Below are 18,568 nucleotides of genomic sequence, written 5' to 3' on the forward strand. Positions count from 1 at the left end.
AGAACAATGTAACCAATGTATTATAATTATGGCTTCAATACATGGGAAACAAGTGGGAGGACATTTAGGAATGGATGGTTTGCTAGAATTTCTATACATTGCATTATTATGGAGAAAGAAATAAAGCCTTTTTTGGATGGCTCAAAGAAAATCATAAACCATGAAATTCCACTTGGTAAATGGTATCCTTATTTTTACATGCTTCTCAGTCATAAAATAGACCTTAATGAACTTATCCTTCAGAGAGATATCAAAATTATATAGAAACGAAACTGATTTTCAATAAATAATTCCTTAAAACATTCACTTGTGAAGATGACATTTTCAAATCCCCTTAAAATTTCATGAGAACATCAAATACATGGTACTGTAGGTCCCTTAAAAGCAATCCTACTACACTTCCTAACTATCTCAGACAGGCACCTAAGCTTTTTATCAGATATATATCGCACAGTTCTGCAAATTAAATGAGATAATGTATTCGAAAGCATCTAGCACTGTGCCCTGGCGCACAGCTATTTTATGAACATTGGCAAAGGGGTGGGGGTGGGGGGGAGAAAAGTTAGTTTTACAACTTTAAATAAATTTTAAAGATACATTTCTACTTAATAGCAGAAATGAAAGCATCTAGCACTGTGCCCTGGCGCACAGCTATTTTATGAACATTGGCAAAGGGGTGGGGGTGGGGGGGAGAAGAGTTAGTTTTACAACTTTAAATAAATTTTAAAGATACATTTCTACTTAATAGCAGAAATGTCTGTCTTGCAAATCAGCCAATTAGGGACCTTAATTTGAAGACTCCATTCAAATACAAAATATGAATGAATTTTCAAGAAGCCTCAAATTTCAGGATAGCTTTTGCACGTGGGTTAGTGCTGTAGTTTGGACTTGTGGCAGGCCACAGATCTCCTGCCTTTCTCTAGGAGGACAGGCTGTCCAGGGAATCTGCTTTGCCCAGTGCAAGGTATGCATAGTGATGCGTGTCACTTCTTGTTGGAAGCTTTAAAGACCAGCTCGGACTTTAACATGGTCTCTTTTCCCTCTGCCATAGGATAAGCATTGTTCCAGATAGCAGTTCTTATCAGCTTGGGTCATGAAATAAAGACGTTACGGGGCAGTGCTAGAGCTAACTTTTTTTCTCTTTTACTTTTTTATTTAAATTCAATTAGCCAACATATAGTACATCATTAGTTTTTGATGTAGTGTTCATTGATTCATTAGTTGCGTATAACACCCACTGCTCATCACATCACGTGTCCTCCTTAATGCCCATCACCCAGTTACCCTATCTCCTCACCCACCTTCCCTTCTGCAACCCTCAGTTTGTTTCCCAGAGTCAAGAGTCTCTCGTGGTTTGTCTCCCTCTCTGACTTCTTCCCGTTCAGTTTTCCCTCCCTTCCCCATATGATCCTCTTTCAATGAATATGTAGCGTCAGTCATTTTAAGCCACTGAGATTTTAGGGTCATTGGTTATTTTAGCTTAATCCAGCCTATACTGAGTGATACAACATCAAATATCTAGGACCTTGAAACCATAGGAAATCCAGTCTCTAGATTCTATACATTCCATTATAGTCAATCCAGAACCTATAATTTATATTTTCTATAAAATTATGATTTTTCTAATACAAGTACTATTAGAAAGGGGGAGAGAAGATGGCTGAGCAGGAGGACGCTTGGCTGGTCTCAATCCACGAACACAACTAGATAACTATCAAATCATTCTAAATACCCCAGAAATTAATACTATTAATATTTTGTTATAAAAACCATTTAAAAACTTATTTATATACTCATTCAAAAAGTGGTTTTAAAGTCTTCACAGTCTGGCCCCAAACTATCTTTCCAATTTCATCTCTCATGACATCTTGCCATGAATCTGACACTTTAGCCACACAGAGCTGCCTGATTTCTTTTTTAAAACATACCATAGATGTTTCTGGATTCCTTGTTTTTCATCTTGATATTTCTTCTGTCTAGTATAGCTTCCTTCCTTTATTCTGCTGTTGAGCTTCTAGTCACCCTTCCTGATCTCGCAATGGCAATTATTCCATGATGATTTTCTACAAATCTTTAGACATTTTCCATCATGTCTTTCTTTGTATTTCTATAGCACATGGCAGGTTCATGCATTAAAGCACTGACTTAATGAGTGGTGATTATTTGTTTCTGGCTCAGTATCCTCTTTTCAACTAAAAGCCACAGTGCAATGAGTTAAGTGCTATAATTAGTTTGTAACTTGAGCAAAGTAATAGCTAATGATGTTTATCCATTTACTCATTCATTAAATAGTTGGTGTTGATTTATTGATAGTTGACAAAATTTTCAAAACCTTCATCTGAGAGAGCAGGTCAAAACTATTTGACTCTTAAATAGAAATTAAATGAGTATTTGTAACTGAAAAAAAGATTTAGCTTCATGAGTATCATAAATCAGTATTAAAAAACATCCTAAGAGACCCCATAATACATTGTTTCACTTTATGTGTATTTTAGAAAAAGCAAAAAGTCAACCAAAATCTCAGACAATAAAGAGACCTTTACAATAAAAATTTTAAAACCTAAATGCTTTAATTAGGGATCAGTTTAAGTATGATTCTACATTTCTGGCGATTTATTATCTTTACATTAGCCTGGCATTTACAGACCCTACAATCTGGCTGAACTTACTGCCATTCACTTATGTGACCAAATTTGACTATCACCGTTCCTTTATATAACTCCTGTCTACTTTCTAAACTCTTCTGCTTACTGTCCTGTGAATATCCTACACACTTTCCTGTGCCTAGTGTTTGTTTATAGTTTGCCTCTAATGTCCTTCCTTAACTTAACTGAGGACTCCTGTCTTGCCTGACCTTAACTCACATATTCTTTCCATTATGATGTTTGTCCAATGGCCCACAGCGAGCAGCCTTTCCTTTACGTCCTGCCGTACTTATCAATTAAACCATTTATTGCACGCTTAAGATGTGATATTACTGTGAATCTTAAGTAAATCCTTTCTCTCCAGGGAGATTGACTATAAACTCATTTATGACTAGGGATCACATCTTACTGTTTCTCATCCTCATCACCTTGACCAGTACTTGCACAAAGCTGACCCTCAAATAAACAAACAAAGCATCTGCTGGTTATATACTGATCGGTCCTACCTGGGAAGGTACCAAGAGAGTGCTACTTTGCAGGACTGAGTAGCCCAGAAGATTCTTGGGGTTAGCTGCTCTTTGCTGAATCATTTCTTTCCACAATAAAAAAAAAATGAATTTCCCTCTTTATCACTACAAATCTGGATTATTAACATCAGGCTCCCTACAGCATTCTCCTCTTCAGATAGGGAGAAGCAAGAAGATTTCAATTTTACAGGATGCTAAGTACTACATAGAAGTCAACAATAAAAAAATTAAAATAACATTTGGTTGGTAATCATAATGTAGCTTCTCCAATTTTTATTAAAATACTCAAGCAAGAACAGAAAGATAAAAAAAAATCACAACATTCTTGAATCATCCTAAAGCCAGAACCAGCCTACTGCCAGAAATTGATGGAATTTCTCCAGCTGAAAGGCCACTGAAATCATACTGAATAAAGCAATTGATGGCCAGACAAGCAGGAAATTGAGGAAATTTATATACTTAAAAATAAGTAACTTTATTCCTCTTGATCCTGTAAACTGCTTCTACAAAGTCCGTACCTTGGGTCTTATGAATCTATTTTTGACACAACCAGGATATTGTTTCCCACCTCTATTCCTAAGAACCTATGTTTCTATGTCTATTCATAAATCCCTTCTCAAAAATTAATTAAAACTGGGAAGAGGCTACTTGGAGAGAGGATCTGTAGAGGGAATAAACAGAGGAAACTTGCTTAGGGCACTGCATTCTTGGAGGTGATAGCTTAGCAAGGGAGACCTCATCTAAGGAACAAGGAGAAGACCTCTTAGTGCAGCATATACAATACACAAAACCCTATAAATCGTGGGCATTGGGTCCTGAACTGTGTCTCTTACTTCCTGCTGTACATCTGGAAAGGAAATCAGACCACTGTTCAAGTGACAGAGCGTGAGGTTAAGGTAGGGCGACCATGCATCCCAATTTACAGCTGCAGTACTGGTAGGGTTGGGAATATCACTCTTTTCACTAAAAAAATATCCCAGTGGATGGAAGGCAACTGTCTTGGTCTCTTGGGAAATACTGGTTCTGGTATTTCCACGTCATTCTTCTCATTTAAGAATGAGTAAATTTAAATAACCCAGGAAAATGTACTAAAAAAACAGAAAAAGTATACATCATTCTGACTTAAAGGAAAAGCCTACTTCTGAAAATCATTTGCAATATGCATCAGATAATTGTTTTCAGAAAATAAATTACCATCAGTCAAAGATAGGAAGACATAAAAGTATGGGACAGAGGGAAAAAGCCATAAGGAAAATCAGTTGATGTGCAAAGGTGACTGGATAAGACTGAAAGAAATAATTTTAAGGAAACTAACTGTAAAAGCAAGACGAGATTTCTTTGGAGCTACACAACAGAATCGACAATGCAAGCAATCCAATCAGTTATGCAGATGCAAACTTGAAAACTCTCTGAGGAAAAAAAGGGCAAAGAGATTTTTAGGGGATGCACTGCAAAGGCAAAGAAATTGGATCTAAGAACATAGTTATATCCAAGGAAGAAAACAAAACAATTGAAAAATAAGTTAATGATAAAAATAAAAATCCAAAGAATTTACCATGTTTCAACAAACATGGCATCTAGACTTAGCCTAGAAAATATTTTGACAGACAGGAATTAAAAACTTTTTTTACAAGCATCAAGCAGGGGGAAGGAAAGAAAGAGAAACTTGAATTCAAAAGGTACAAAGGTAAACATTTGACATTTGTATTGCAATTCTGGTAATATCTACAGAAATAAAATACTAGCCTTATATGTAATTTTAAATTTTGTTGTAGGTACATTAAAATAATAAAAATGAACAGGTAAAAGTATTTTTCAAAATACATTCTATCTAACCTAATATATCAAAAACATTGTCATATCAACTTATAATTTATATATAATTTTTAATAAGATAACATATATTATCTCATTACATTTTTTTCTTTAAAGATTTTATTTATTCATTTGACAGAGAGAGAGACTGAGAAAGAGAGAGAGAGCGTACAAGCAGGGGGAGGGGCAGGCAGAGGGAGAAGCAGGCTCCGCGCTGAGCAAGGAGCCTGATGTGGGACTCGATCCCAGGACCCTGGGATCATGACCTGAGCCAAAGGCAGATGCCTAACGACTGAGCCACCCAGGCACTCCTCATTACATTTTTTAAAAAAGTAATCTCTACACCCAATGTGGGGCTGGAAATCATGGCCCGGAGATCAAGAGTTACATGCTCTACCGACTGAGCCAGCCAGGTGCCCCTCATTAAATATTTACAGTACACGGCGCCTGGGTGGCTCAGTTCGTTAAGCGACTGCCTTTGGCTCAGGTCATGATCCTGGAGTCCTGGGATCAAGTCCCGCATCGGGCTCCCTGCTTGGCGGGGAGTCTGCTTCTTCCTCTGACCCTCCCCCCTCTCATGCTCTCTCTCTCTCTCTCATTCTTTCTCTCTCTCAAATAAATAAAATCTTTAAAAATATATTTATAGTATAAAAACAGTATATATCTTACAGTACAAATATTTATATATTGTATGAAACTTAATGAGGTATATAATTTCATTAATTGTATACTGTATATATCTACTAAATTTATATTGAATATATATATTTATAGCTATCTACAGACAGAGAAATAGATATGGATATAGCATTAAATCTCTGAAATTTGATGTATATTTTACATCTATAGCATAGCTCAATTCAGATCAGCCACATCTCAACTGCTCAATATCCACATGTGGCAAGTGGCTATACCCCAATGGTACAAACAGAATTCTGATGAGAAAGAATACCCTCATACCAGCTATGATGAATTCCATCTGACTTGGTGAGCAGAGATTTATGAAGGCTGAGAAATGTGCTCCAGATATATTCTTTCTGAGAAAGTTATTTAAGTGTAACCGTCTAGCTGATAATGAATATTCTATTTCCAAAGGTCTGGTAAAGGTAAGGACAAAAGAATACTTTGTTGTGCCCATTTTACATTTTATTTTTTAATAAGGGCATATGGAGTGAAAAACAATGAGAACCTAAACACAGAGTAGCATAAAGGCGAGAAAACCCTAACTGGCAGCAATGGGAATTCAAAGCAATATTTTATATTTTTTTCTATTTTTCAAACTCACTTCAGTGAACATATATGACTTTCAAAAGAACAGTTTGATATTAAAATATAACGTATTGTCAGGGCGCTTGGGTGGCTCAGTTGGTTAAGTGTCTGCCTTTGGCTCAGGTCATGATCTCTGGGTCCTGGGATCGAGCCCTACGTTGGGCTCCCTCCCCTTGCTCATTTTCTCTCTCTCTGTCTCAAATCAATAAATAAAAATAAAAATCTAAAAAAATTATAACGTATCATCATTGCAGAGATAAGCTGTGAGAAAAAGATGATAAGCTGCTTTTTTGGGGGGTGGGCTTATATAATATAAAAGGCTAAATAAAACATGGTAAAATTCACTCATTCAATACCTCATTACTGAGTGCCCACTTTGTATCACGCTCTGTGCATGGGCAGCTGGGGGTACCTGAACTGCTGAAAGTACGTGAAGATGTTCTGGGATTTTGCTGGCACGGCATAGTTTCAAGGGAATCATCTTCTAGGTCTTCAGTGGGGTGGTCAAACTTTCTCACTAGTTCTCTCTTTTGATCTTCCGTATCACCAAAGTCCACTTCCCACTTTACAAATGAAAGGCACAAGCCCCTTCTCTTACCGCACCTTCAGAGTGCCAAAACAAAACGAAGGTTCTAGGATGCATCACCTCTGTTAAAGAAAGGTCCCTTAAAACCACATCTGAAATGCAAGTGGCTGAGGCTTACGTCATCCAGGTGACAAAACTCTTGGTAAGGTTCTGCGCCTTATCTCTGTGTCTATTTCAGGATCTGAATTCAAAAGAGAGATGATTGTCTTGGGTGCATGAATTAACATGTTTATTTGAATTGGAAAATAAAGTCAGACTTTTTCCTGACAGAAAACAAGAGTGATCTGGCTGATTGGTGCGACAGCAAAGATGTTCTTTGCCAATTAGCTTATATGGCAGATTGTTACCATGAAATGATTGAGTTTGATCTGCAGCTCCAAGGTTTTAACAGAAAGATACTGAAAGTACTTGCACAATATAATGTACACTGGAGATTATTAGTAATTAATAGTACATTAACCATAAATAGTGAAGAATGGTAATTAATAATTATTAAAAACTCTTTAAACTTAAGGTTAAACTTGTAGATGACAAGAGAATTCAACATGTTTCAACATTCACTTAGGGGAAACAAGATATAAATCTTGTGAAATGTGTAAAACATGGAAAAGCAGATCCTGAAAAAGGACGGTGATAGATCAAGGGTGAGTTGTGGGACCGGAGCAGGATGGCTCATAAGAACATCAGCAGAGTCATAGGGATAATAAACTGGCCTTACATCCTACTGTTTTCATCCCTAATGTCTCATTAGTTCAACCTCCAGTCACTGACTATGGCCGGGTTACCGGAGGACCTTATCACATCTTTAAAATAAATGCATACTCTGCATAAGGTAAATGTGATGCGTAAATTGGGAAAAGTTTTCTCTGCCAGTTACGGAGGGCTGTGGCTCCCTGTGAAGTCAAACAAAATCATTTAAACTAGACACCCATTATTTCCAGTTATCCAATGAGATAACTCACTATTCCAGTATTGGCCTCTGCATAGCTATCAAGGCTGTTAAATTTAATTTGAAAATGGAATCCATCATAAAATATTAATCACAAAGGACTGCTGGTATGGAGACACTTATCAGTCTGCTAATTACATTGTTCACTCCTGTTGGCTTTGATCTTACCTAGGCAATCAGGCACATGAAGGGAGTAAAGTCTAACAATAGTAGTAACACTGCTGAAGATAATAATAATAGCTAACACACAATGGATCTTACTCCTTACTAGCCACTGTAGTAAGCACTCTACATGTATTATCTAAAATGACTCTCCCCTGCATTTTAGGATGAAGGTTCTGCTATTATAATCATCCCCATTTTACATAAGACAAAACTGATGGTCCGAGAGATCAGCTCATATGTTCAAGGTGACAAGTTAATAAATGGCTGAGAGGGAAATCAAACCCAAGTCTGCTTGAATCTAGAGACCAGGATATTAAGAATTATGAGATACAGCCTCTCTATTAATGCTTGATTTGTGTACTGTTATGCTTTTGTTTTATTTAGCGCCAAAATGTCCGTGGTATGTGTGCATTGTGTGTATTTTCTTTTTTTGCATCACTTACAAGAGAAGTGAAAAGGCATGGTGATTCCAACCACCGCATAATTAACATAGTACATTTATACTGCGAAGCATCTCAATTACTATTAGCACAATTTAATTGGTGATTAAGACGATGGTGATGCTGATTCAGACATTACTATCTCTTGGGTTTTTGCAAGTATGTAAGCTTTGCTGATGACAGCTGGTAGTATATTTCAGATTTGAAGAAGGCACACCTATACAGAAGAATAAGCTAGCAGATGCTGGAAATAAACTTGGAAAAGTAGTTTGGGGTAAGATCATACAGAACCATGAATGTCAGACAAAGGAGAAGCAGTAGGAAAGAGCAGTATGTTTGGAGCTGGTGGACTTTGAGTTAGAGGATCAAATCTGACATTTAATAAATGAATAATCTTTAATAAGTCATCTTTCTACAACCAGATCTCATTTGTAAAATGGAATTGCTGTAGAAGCTAAATAAAGAAATGTATGTAAAAGGGGGCTACATAAATATAGCAAAGTAGGGCATTAAAGACTGTATTTAATAATGAGCAATAAGGGTTGGGAGGTTTGAAACGTTGAGGAGTTTTGAAACGTTGAGGAGTTTTGAACCAGGGATCAGTTGACTTTGTTTTGCAGAATTCTTTTGAAGACAGAATCAGGGTAAGGACAAAGCAGAACAGGAGAATGTATGGACTTAAAATGAGAAAAAAACCCAGCATATTGTGTCATATTTATTATTAACACCGGACAATTTTCTCCAAAGGAATTACCAATTTATGATAATCCCTTGCATTCTGTTAGTGCCTTAAACTTTGCAAGAGTCCTTTTCAAAGACATGATCACTTTTGATTTTTAGTACAAGGCTTCAAAATGACAATTATACCTTACAAAATTATACCCGGTGATTACATAAATTCAGATATACGCCGTTCGAAAATAGAAGTACACTAAAGTTCTCATTTTCTAGTGTGGGAGTGAGGATTATTCTCTAGGACTAATCTTTTTTTTTTTTTTGCCCCGGGCAGAAGAAACTGGCATTACTAACCCAGAGATTCCTAGAATTATTGCCGATATTCTAGATGTTTTAGTGGGTCACCACACCCAGAATCATCCTCATTTGGTATATGAGCCAGAGTGAACATCTGCCACCAGGTGGCACCAAATCGCAGCCAGGGACCTACTTCTAGAAGCCAGACCTCAGAAGTCTCAGGTAGCTAGCCGCTCAGGGTAGCTGTGACCAATGACTGCGTAATACTTGACCCCACATTTTGGGTGGCCAAATTTTTGGACCCCACTTATTTTATTTTATATATGTTATAAGACCTTCCCAGTAAGGTTGTTGACTTACTCAAGGTCACACAGTATCTTACTGTCAAAGACAAGAACTCAAGGCTCCAAGTAATAGGTATTAGAGTGGAAAGAGTATAAAACTTGGAGTTGAATGATAAGAGTTCAAGTCCCACCCCAGCTACTTCTTAACCATGTGATGACGGACAAACGATTTACCATTTCTGAGCCTTCTCCCTCCACTAGAATTTGGGGATACTCCTCATGGATGTGGAAAGATAATGCATCTGAAGGTGCATTAGGAAACTAGAGCAAACTATGTGAAAATACATTTGGCTTCTCTCTGATCCCAAATATTAATACTTTCAATATTGTTCTTATTCTAACTGATAAGGATAGTCAAAGAAAATATTTTATAATTGAATCCATAACTTTCAGCTGTATGCTATTTTTTAAATACAAAAGTGCATCACGAAAGCCTGAGAACAGTATCTTTCCATTTAATAGAACCATCAACCAACTTGAATTTATTAAGTATCTACTATGTGCTCAACGCTGTAGACACCATAGAAAAAGCCATATTGTAGTTTTTACCCTTAAAGAGCTAATTATTCAATCAGAGAAATCACATGTCAAGGAAATGCAGATAATATAAGGCAAATATTAGTAAATACAAGAAACAAGGACATTCTAGTAGTGATCGGGAAGCTGGGAGTTGATGGGAAGAGGGAAATGAGTAAGCTTGGTGGTGGTAAGGAAAACTGTGCAAAGAGTTAAGAATTCAGTTTTGCCTTGAAGGTTGATACGATGTAAACAGGCAAAAAAAAAAAAGAGATGTTAGCTATTCTGATTCATCTCTTTGCTTTTCTCTGACTCAGTGGTTCCATTTTGGTTAATATGATCCCAGAAGCTCCAAACAGATTCTTATCGGGATAGTTTTGTAATAGCTGCTGACCGATCAGTAGGGAGGATTGAAAGACATGCATGGAGTGTAATTTTTCAGCAACTTCTGGGCAGGTGCTGCTGGAGAAGCAGCTCCCTTTTAAATGTATCAGCACTTCCTCCTCTGCTCTGCATAAAAGTTACTCACAGTTTGTATCCGTGCCAGTAAGATGAAGGTAACGGCTGCTTCACACACCGGTGGTAGGATGTGTGATTTCACCCTTGGAGAACTTGACAGAATAATCGACTTTGATGATTAATCCATTGTAACAGGAGCTCAGCATTGGTGGAGATGAATCTTCTGCCTTAAGTGACTACCCTGTTGTGCTGTATTCTCTAAAATCCTTTGGAAGTTGATAAACTATAGGAAGGAGTAAGGTTGCAGACCTTGGGATAGCATTCTGATTCTTTTAGACTTGTGAAAAGCTGATGAGGTGGCTGGCTGTTTTCTTTCGGTATCTGGATCTGACTTAAATCAGGAGGATCTTACAGAATATACCCCTTCTGGGAAATTCTTGATAATAAGAGCACATGATTTCTCAACAAAGTTTGGAAGATTTCCTGCAAACCACAGGAAAGGTGGTATTAGAGTGGCTCCTTGGGGTTGTCGTTGCCATTTTAAAAATACCTGGCCAAGATTATCATATACAGTATACAGTGTGGATCATACACGCACATGCATACGTGTATACACAACACACATATGTGTGTATAAATCTAAATATGTATATATAAAGTCAAGCATGCCCATTAAACTTTTTTTCCTATAAGTAACTTAGGCTACCGAATAAGAAAAGAAAAATTTCAATTTTCCTGCCAACATCTCTTCTTTCTGTACCCCGTCCTCCAAAATGACAGCTTATTTCAGATTGTTGGAATCTTATTGTTTAGGAATGTAGTAACTCCACGTTTGAGAGAAAATAGGATGAAGATCAAATGGTTCTCCTAATAGAGAGAACACATGAATCACCTAGAGTGAATATGAAAATTCCAGGTTCTTTGGTCCCAGCCCCAGAACCTCTGAATCAGGAAGTCTGGCACCAGGTCCAAGAAACTACAGTGCTTATTCGCTGTTGGGGATTCTGGTGCAGATTGTCTAAGAACCACAATTTGAAAAACGTTACAATACTAGGATTAGAGTCAGTCAGATATGTCAGCCGAACTTCCAGCTTTCCCGCTCACTGGCAATGTGTAATTGAACAAGTAACACACTACCAACAGAGTAGATATAAATCATCACAATAGCATAGATAATAGTCAACTGTACTGAAATAATTGGGATGTGATAGGTTTTGAGTGTGTATTACCTTTTTTGAAACATAATTTAGGTAATTACAGATTTATGCAATTTTATTTTGAACAATGTCTGTGTTTAAAAACTGGCTTACAAAATTTCCCAAAATTTAATGACTGGCTCATGAGAGCTAGGATGATTTGGTTCTTGCACACTTTTGCCATCGGTTTCCTCACAGAAAATACTGGGGGCAATACAATCTACTTCACAAGGTTAACGTGATGTAGGTTTGCCTCCAATCTACGAGAAAGAGCCTGATGACTTGTTTCCAATCTTTCAGAATGTAAACTATATGATGGCCCACCCTTCCTTTGTCTTGTTCACCACGGTGTCTCCGTCTTGTAACAATGTTTCTGCAGTGCGGTGTTATTAGGTATGTGTAGAGAGGATGGATGAATTCTTTTACTACCATGTGGTGCTCTGCATTCTCCTCTCTTGTTCCATCACTTATTCCTGGCATTTTTTGTTCCAAAGACAACTTACACCTCTCTGCTGGCTCCTCCCTAGGTCTTTTTCCATCTTTCTAAACAATTTTTTTTTTTTTAAGACTTATGTATTTCAGAGAGAGAGAGAGGGAGCACAAGAGCGAGTGGGGGAAGGGGCACAGGGAGAGAATCTTCAAGCAGACTCCCCGCTGAGCACGGAGCCCCACGCGGGGCTCGATCTCATGACCATGAAAGATCATGACCTGAGCAGAAACCAAGAGTCAGATGCTTAACCGACCGAGCCACCCAGGCGCCCTGGCCTTTTCCCATCTTAAAACAAACCGAAATCTTCCTCATGTAGTCCTCAAATTAACAATGCTGCTCTAAGAGCCTTCTCTATTAACTAATCTAATCTATCAGAAAATAATTCAGCAAATATTTACTGTTGCTAGATTAACTCAGGAATAAAATTAAGTAGAAAACATGCCACTTGTCCTCTAGGCAGAAATCTGATGGTAGGGTTAAGTATGTATTGGGAAGTGACCTGGGGCCAGAGAATTAGCTGAGGAGTGAGACAGCAGTGGAGTAAATGTGGCTGTCAGCCAGAGAAGGAGGGAACTGCTACAAGGGACACGTCAGAGCCGGGGCTGGCCAACCGCTCAAGGGGCACACAGCGGACGTTTTGGGCTTTGTGTCGCAAACGTGCTTTTTGTTGTTGTTTTTTTACAACCCTTTAAAAATATAAAAACTATTGTAGGTCGCAGGACCGTAGTTTATAGTTTGCTGATGCCTACTTTAGAAAGCCTTGAAGACCAAGTAGGTATAGGGGGCGAAGATCAAGAGGGCAGAGACAAAAATGACATCAAGATTTTAAGTAGGCCAGGTGGGAGGACGCCGCAACACCAAAATATTAATCAACATGTATCGTGTGTTTACTTTGCAACAGGATATGGTGAAGCTCCTTGCATCTACCTTCTCACTGAGTCTTAACAATGGCCTTATGAACCGCTTACTATTATTAGAACCGTTTTAGAGATGAAGAAGCTGAGGCACAGAGATATCAAGCAAATGTCTATGGTCACCCAGCTAGTAAGTGAAAGAGCTCAGCTTAGGCGTGGGAGTGTGTTCTACCAACACCTACAGAAACACACACACACACACACACACACACACACGAAGATACCGGTATATTTTTAGACATGTCGCGACTGAGGTTCCAATATTTAAAATGAAATATATTTTCTAGAAAGTTTTGAAAGAGTAGAATTGATTTCTAAGATAATTTCTTTCTCTCTGTATCTCTCAGTTTGAAGACAGACCATAGGGATGTGCACAATTTGTGCAGATCTCCTGTTCTTTCATGCATATGAAAGGATTTCCCGTCTCCACTGACTTTCAAATTAGGCGTTTTCATAGGACTTGCTTTGCCCAATGGAGTATGACAGAGTAATATGCTCATTAAGAGCCAACGGGTAATTCACCATACCCTCTTTGCCCCTGCCGAAAGTGATCAAAGAAGCCCATGTTGACTTGTACCATCCATGATTCTTGAGTGAATACAAAGGACAGAACCTTTCTGATAACCACATCAGACATACTGTATAAATGACAATCAAAACTTGTTTTTTTTAGACCACTGAGATTTTGAAGTTGCTTGCAACTACTACTACACAGTGTCAAGAATTGTACTGTATCTTGGCTGGATCAGAAATGCTTCCTCCTGAAAGAAATGGGTCAGACTGAATAATGTCTAAAGAACCTTTTGAGTCTTATGGTAACAACATGTAATTCTGTTAAAGCGGATTCAAAAAAACTATGTGACTGACTAAGAAGTAAGCGGACTTAAAAAATAAGGTTCCAAATTCCTATAACAGATAAAAAGGTTAGCTTAGATTTAAAGCTTGTGCTATGCTTGAATGTAGCCAAGGTTTGCAAACCCCCCCAAAATGGGGCTGAGTTTTGAGTTTCATAACGAAATCCAAAACCTTAGAAGAGAGTTTCATATTTCACCCTGAAAGTTTCATACAGCTTAAACTTTCATATCTTTTTCAGGTATCATACTACAAAAAGTTCCTAAAGATCTCTCTTAAATAAATAATGATTAAAGTACCATCTATTAAATTCAGTATACTCTGCTGTTCTTTGTGTATAGAGATAATATCACTGACTTACTCTTAGTTATGCATGCTCAGTCGATTTTTATTCTTGGTTGGTCCTGCATGATACTTTATTTCCCCTAATTTTTAAGTATTATGTAAGTATATTTTGAAAAATCTGGTGGGGTTGAGCAATGTAATCTGGGAACCATAAAGCTATCTCTGATGTATGAATCTCTTAATCTTGGCTCCATTAGCTCCATACCCTTAACTCAATGAGGTAACTTTTAGAAGAAGAAGAAAACAAAAACAACAACAACAAAAAAACAAAACCCAGAACAACAGTATAATCCATGACCACCTCCATTGAAGTATCTGTAAGGGCGTGTAATATAGAAAATCATAAAAATGGGCAAAATGAATTAATTTTTTAAAATTAAATAGGGTAACATTTGATGAGTGAGAATGTTACATTCAATGATTTACTTTAAAACAAGGGCAAAAAATTCCTACCACCAAGGATAAAGCAGCTATTTGGTCAGTTGCCAAACCTATGCTTTAAGCCCCAATTTTTGTTGGAGTAAAGAACAACTCCAGTTAAAATATATCTCTACTGTAATGCAGAAGTTGTATTCTATGACAAGAGTACTAAATGGGAGCAAGAAAACCTACATTTTACTTTTCCATCTTTGATTTAACCCATGGCATAGGCTTGGAACATGGGAGGTACTGATTATTGCTTTCTAAAAGAATGGCCCTCAACAAGATTTTTGATCCTTCCTGGACCACAATTTTTATATCTGTGAAACAGATATAAAAGTGCATATCTCACACAATTATTATGACATTAAAGGAAATAAAGAACAAGAATGGGAAAGCTGTTTTATGGGGTAAAACAAAATACATACAATTGGATATCTTTATTACACAAAATCCTAAAATGACTAGCTCAGAACTATTATATCATTTTTGCTGTTTTCATAACCAATATGATATTCTACAACAATTTTTCTATTATTATATGTATGTGGAGATGGAGGGCATAGGTTTTCTTCCTAAAAACCCAAATAAGTCCAGTTAGTCCAGCTTTTAGTTCTAATGAGCTGTAATTATGGTCAATAGAGGATGGTCAAGACTGTTTAGATTAACTGACAGAAACTGAATACTTTCCAGCTTTGACAGCAGTTAGGTTGGCGTCAGATGACCAGTTCCAGCCAATGAGCTATGAACTAAAGAGCTGATTCTTATCATCTCCAGGCAAGCTCCTAAAACTGTAAGAACTTATTCTTTGAGTAATGCTCAAAGAATTCTAAGATTGAAGGAGACGTATTCCCTGAATGTCTATGAGGTAAAGTGTCTGTAACCTCTCCCCACTTCTGGTACAATGCATTTGATTAGGATGGCCACATTCACAGGGGATGAAAAGTTAGTATCAGGATAGTAATCATAATATAACCTAACTCATTGCTTCCTTCATCCAGTGTCAATGTTCTTCAGTCACCTGATTACATGTAGGTATGCTTAGTGACATAGCACACTTACATTTTGGTGCAACCTCCTTATCTTGTTATAGATAGGTAACAAACAGTTCATCAACTAGCCACAGTCCAAGGCCATAAATTGAATAGGACTTGTGTAACCTACCCCGACCAATAGCCCAGATCCCACAAAGTAGAGCTGGAACTTATAAGTGCAGGGTATGTGTTCTCTATACAAATGTCATGCTAAATGAGGTACATCAAACTGCTTCTAGATGTTTTTCCTAATATGTGCCAGTTTATGCTTATTGTCTCAGACTAATTATTAATTATACCTCCTTTCACTCCCTAATTGTCCCATTTTATATGTTACATTATTGGGTCACCTTTACCTAAGAGCTTATTCTCTTTGCTATGTAGAATGAACACTTCAGGTAAGAAAAAAAATTATAAATAATTTTTGTACATACTACTGGCTAGTATTTTTCATAAGAAACATTAGATGTGTGATTGAAACCAAGGAGGATCAGTGATTTATTTCTGCCATACTCAGTACCAGGGACACAAAAAGTGAAAAAAAAAAAAATAAAAGAAGCTTTGGAATGGATATAACATCAATTTCATAGAAAAAATAAAGTGAAGAATGTTTATTTATTTTAAAGTAATCCACTGGCCATTTTAATCAAATTGACTAAAATAAATTTCATTGCATTCATTCCAATGCACTTTTACACAATGGTCTTCATTTTTCCATATTATCATATGCGTTTGTGCATTGATTCTGAGTTTTCTATTTTAGTCACTATTAATAATCTTGAAGCTGTCAAATTCCCCTTGTTCAGCAACTTAAAATTTTCACAAATCCTATGTATGTTTAGGTTTGAATCATTTTAGAATTTTTAAGAAGAGTATTAACAGTTGATCACTGGACTTAAGCATCTTGGTTTTGGCTCCTCGTCATCTGAGGTATTGTACACAGCCTACTTAATATTTAATTAAATTATTTAAGATTTAGCTCCTCCATGAATAAAATAGGGATAGCCACACACACACACACACACACACACACACACACACACACACACACACACGGGACCGCTGTGAGGATTAAGTAAAGTAGTATGTGTTAAGGTAATATATGAACTACATGGTGCATACAAAAATGAAACTGTATGTGAAATTTCATTACTAGATTTAAGGTTGCTTATTCCACATTTCTAAAGGAAGAGGTATCTATTAGCAAAACAGCCCTGTAATCTGTCTGCCCTATCACTCATTTCTTTCCAGGGGAGAGACTGAGTTTTCTGATTGTGAATTTTAGATGTGGAACTGGATTCTGCCCCTTCCACCCTTCCTTCTTTTGGGAGCCAGCTGGCCTTCAGAGAACAAACCTCAAGGTCCACTTCATGCCCAGGATGACCAGTAGTTGTCCAGTGCTGCTCGTGATTGTGATGGTAAATCTCCCTAAGTCTTGAATGCATTATGAGGCAGCCCACTTGGCTAACACAAATACATCATGATCTGCAATCGCGTTAATCCATTAATGCTGTTATTTTGATTTTCATCTGCCACACACCATAGTTACCTCTTGAATGGGAAGGGAAAAGAACTGCTATTTATTGGTCCATGCAAACTCCAACAGAAATAAAATACTGTAGTAGAAAATGTAGATGTCACACATTATATACGGGTACCATATTGTAGTTTCTAATTTATTTTGTAAATGTAAAATAATCCTAAACTTAATCCTTTTGTATGTTGAACAAACATAATGCTTTCATGCAATTTTCTATTAAAATTTATGATGCCCCCAAATATATACTACACTGAATTAGACACCTTCATATAATTAATTTTAGATTGAATGTATCAGTTCAGAAAATACATAAAGAGGCAGTTATACTGATTTAATATGGCAACATGCTTTGACTAGCTTTCCAATATTAATACCACAATTAAAACTTAATCTCTTAATTATATACTGGCTTAGAATTTAGAAACACTTTCTCACCCATGGTCATTTGATCCTGTCATCTTGTCCTCCATTTGACCAGGTTGCCTGAGGTAAAAGGCTGCAGTCAAAAATCACTGTAATGAGACTAACTGGCTCATAGGAGAATCCAACTTGCCACATAAGCCTTTCTGGTGTTATGTGCTAACCACTGAGCTAAACGGTCAAGAGGGAGACCTCACCAGAAACCGAAATGGAATTCACACAAGAAGTACAGCGCCTCGTGGAGTTGAATTGTAGTCCACTTTCCCTGATGAGACAGCACATCTTATCTAAGTATTGCAGATGTTTCTCAAATGACCTAATAAATATTAGAATATCATCTAGGTAAATGAGGTAAATATGTCATTGGAATCTTGCAGCCTTCCATAATTAAATGCAACACACCAGCTACTTATTTTCTTTCTGGTGAGCTAAACTTGACTAGCTGGAATCAGCAACATATTCTGATAATATTCTTTCCTAAGGAAACTGGGATCTGTTCACCTTGGCGGGGGTGGGAGTTTGAAGGGGGAAGGTGGTTACCTAATTAATATGATATAGCTTAATTAATTCTGCAGCCTTAGAGCATGGATGGGACCACAGATTTCAAATGTAAGATATCAAAACAATCAGGCTAGAACTCTAGAGGGCATGACATTTCATACAACCTTCA

The 18,568-nt window shown here is 37.2% G+C and overlaps 1 protein-coding gene and 1 long non-coding RNA gene across 6 annotated transcripts in view; one reads left to right on the top strand and one right to left on the bottom strand.

The window, feature by feature from the left end:
* LOC144381715 (uncharacterized) overlaps positions 1-18,480 on the top strand; it is a 20,021-nt gene extending 1,541 nt beyond the window's left edge. The window contains exons 2-3 of the long non-coding RNA XR_013447485.1: positions 17,190-17,356; positions 17,957-18,480. This is a non-coding gene — a long non-coding RNA (uncharacterized LOC144381715). The remainder of the gene's footprint in view (positions 1-17,189; positions 17,357-17,956) is intronic.
* The window catches only part of ZFPM2 (zinc finger protein, FOG family member 2), a 449,708-nt gene that overhangs the window by 68,339 nt on the left and 362,801 nt on the right, over positions 1-18,568 (bottom strand). The window lies entirely within an intron of this gene.

Source organism: Halichoerus grypus, chromosome 5 (assembly GCF_964656455.1).
Source record: "Halichoerus grypus chromosome 5, mHalGry1.hap1.1, whole genome shotgun sequence".
Taxonomy (NCBI): Eukaryota; Metazoa; Chordata; class Mammalia; order Carnivora; family Phocidae; genus Halichoerus; species Halichoerus grypus.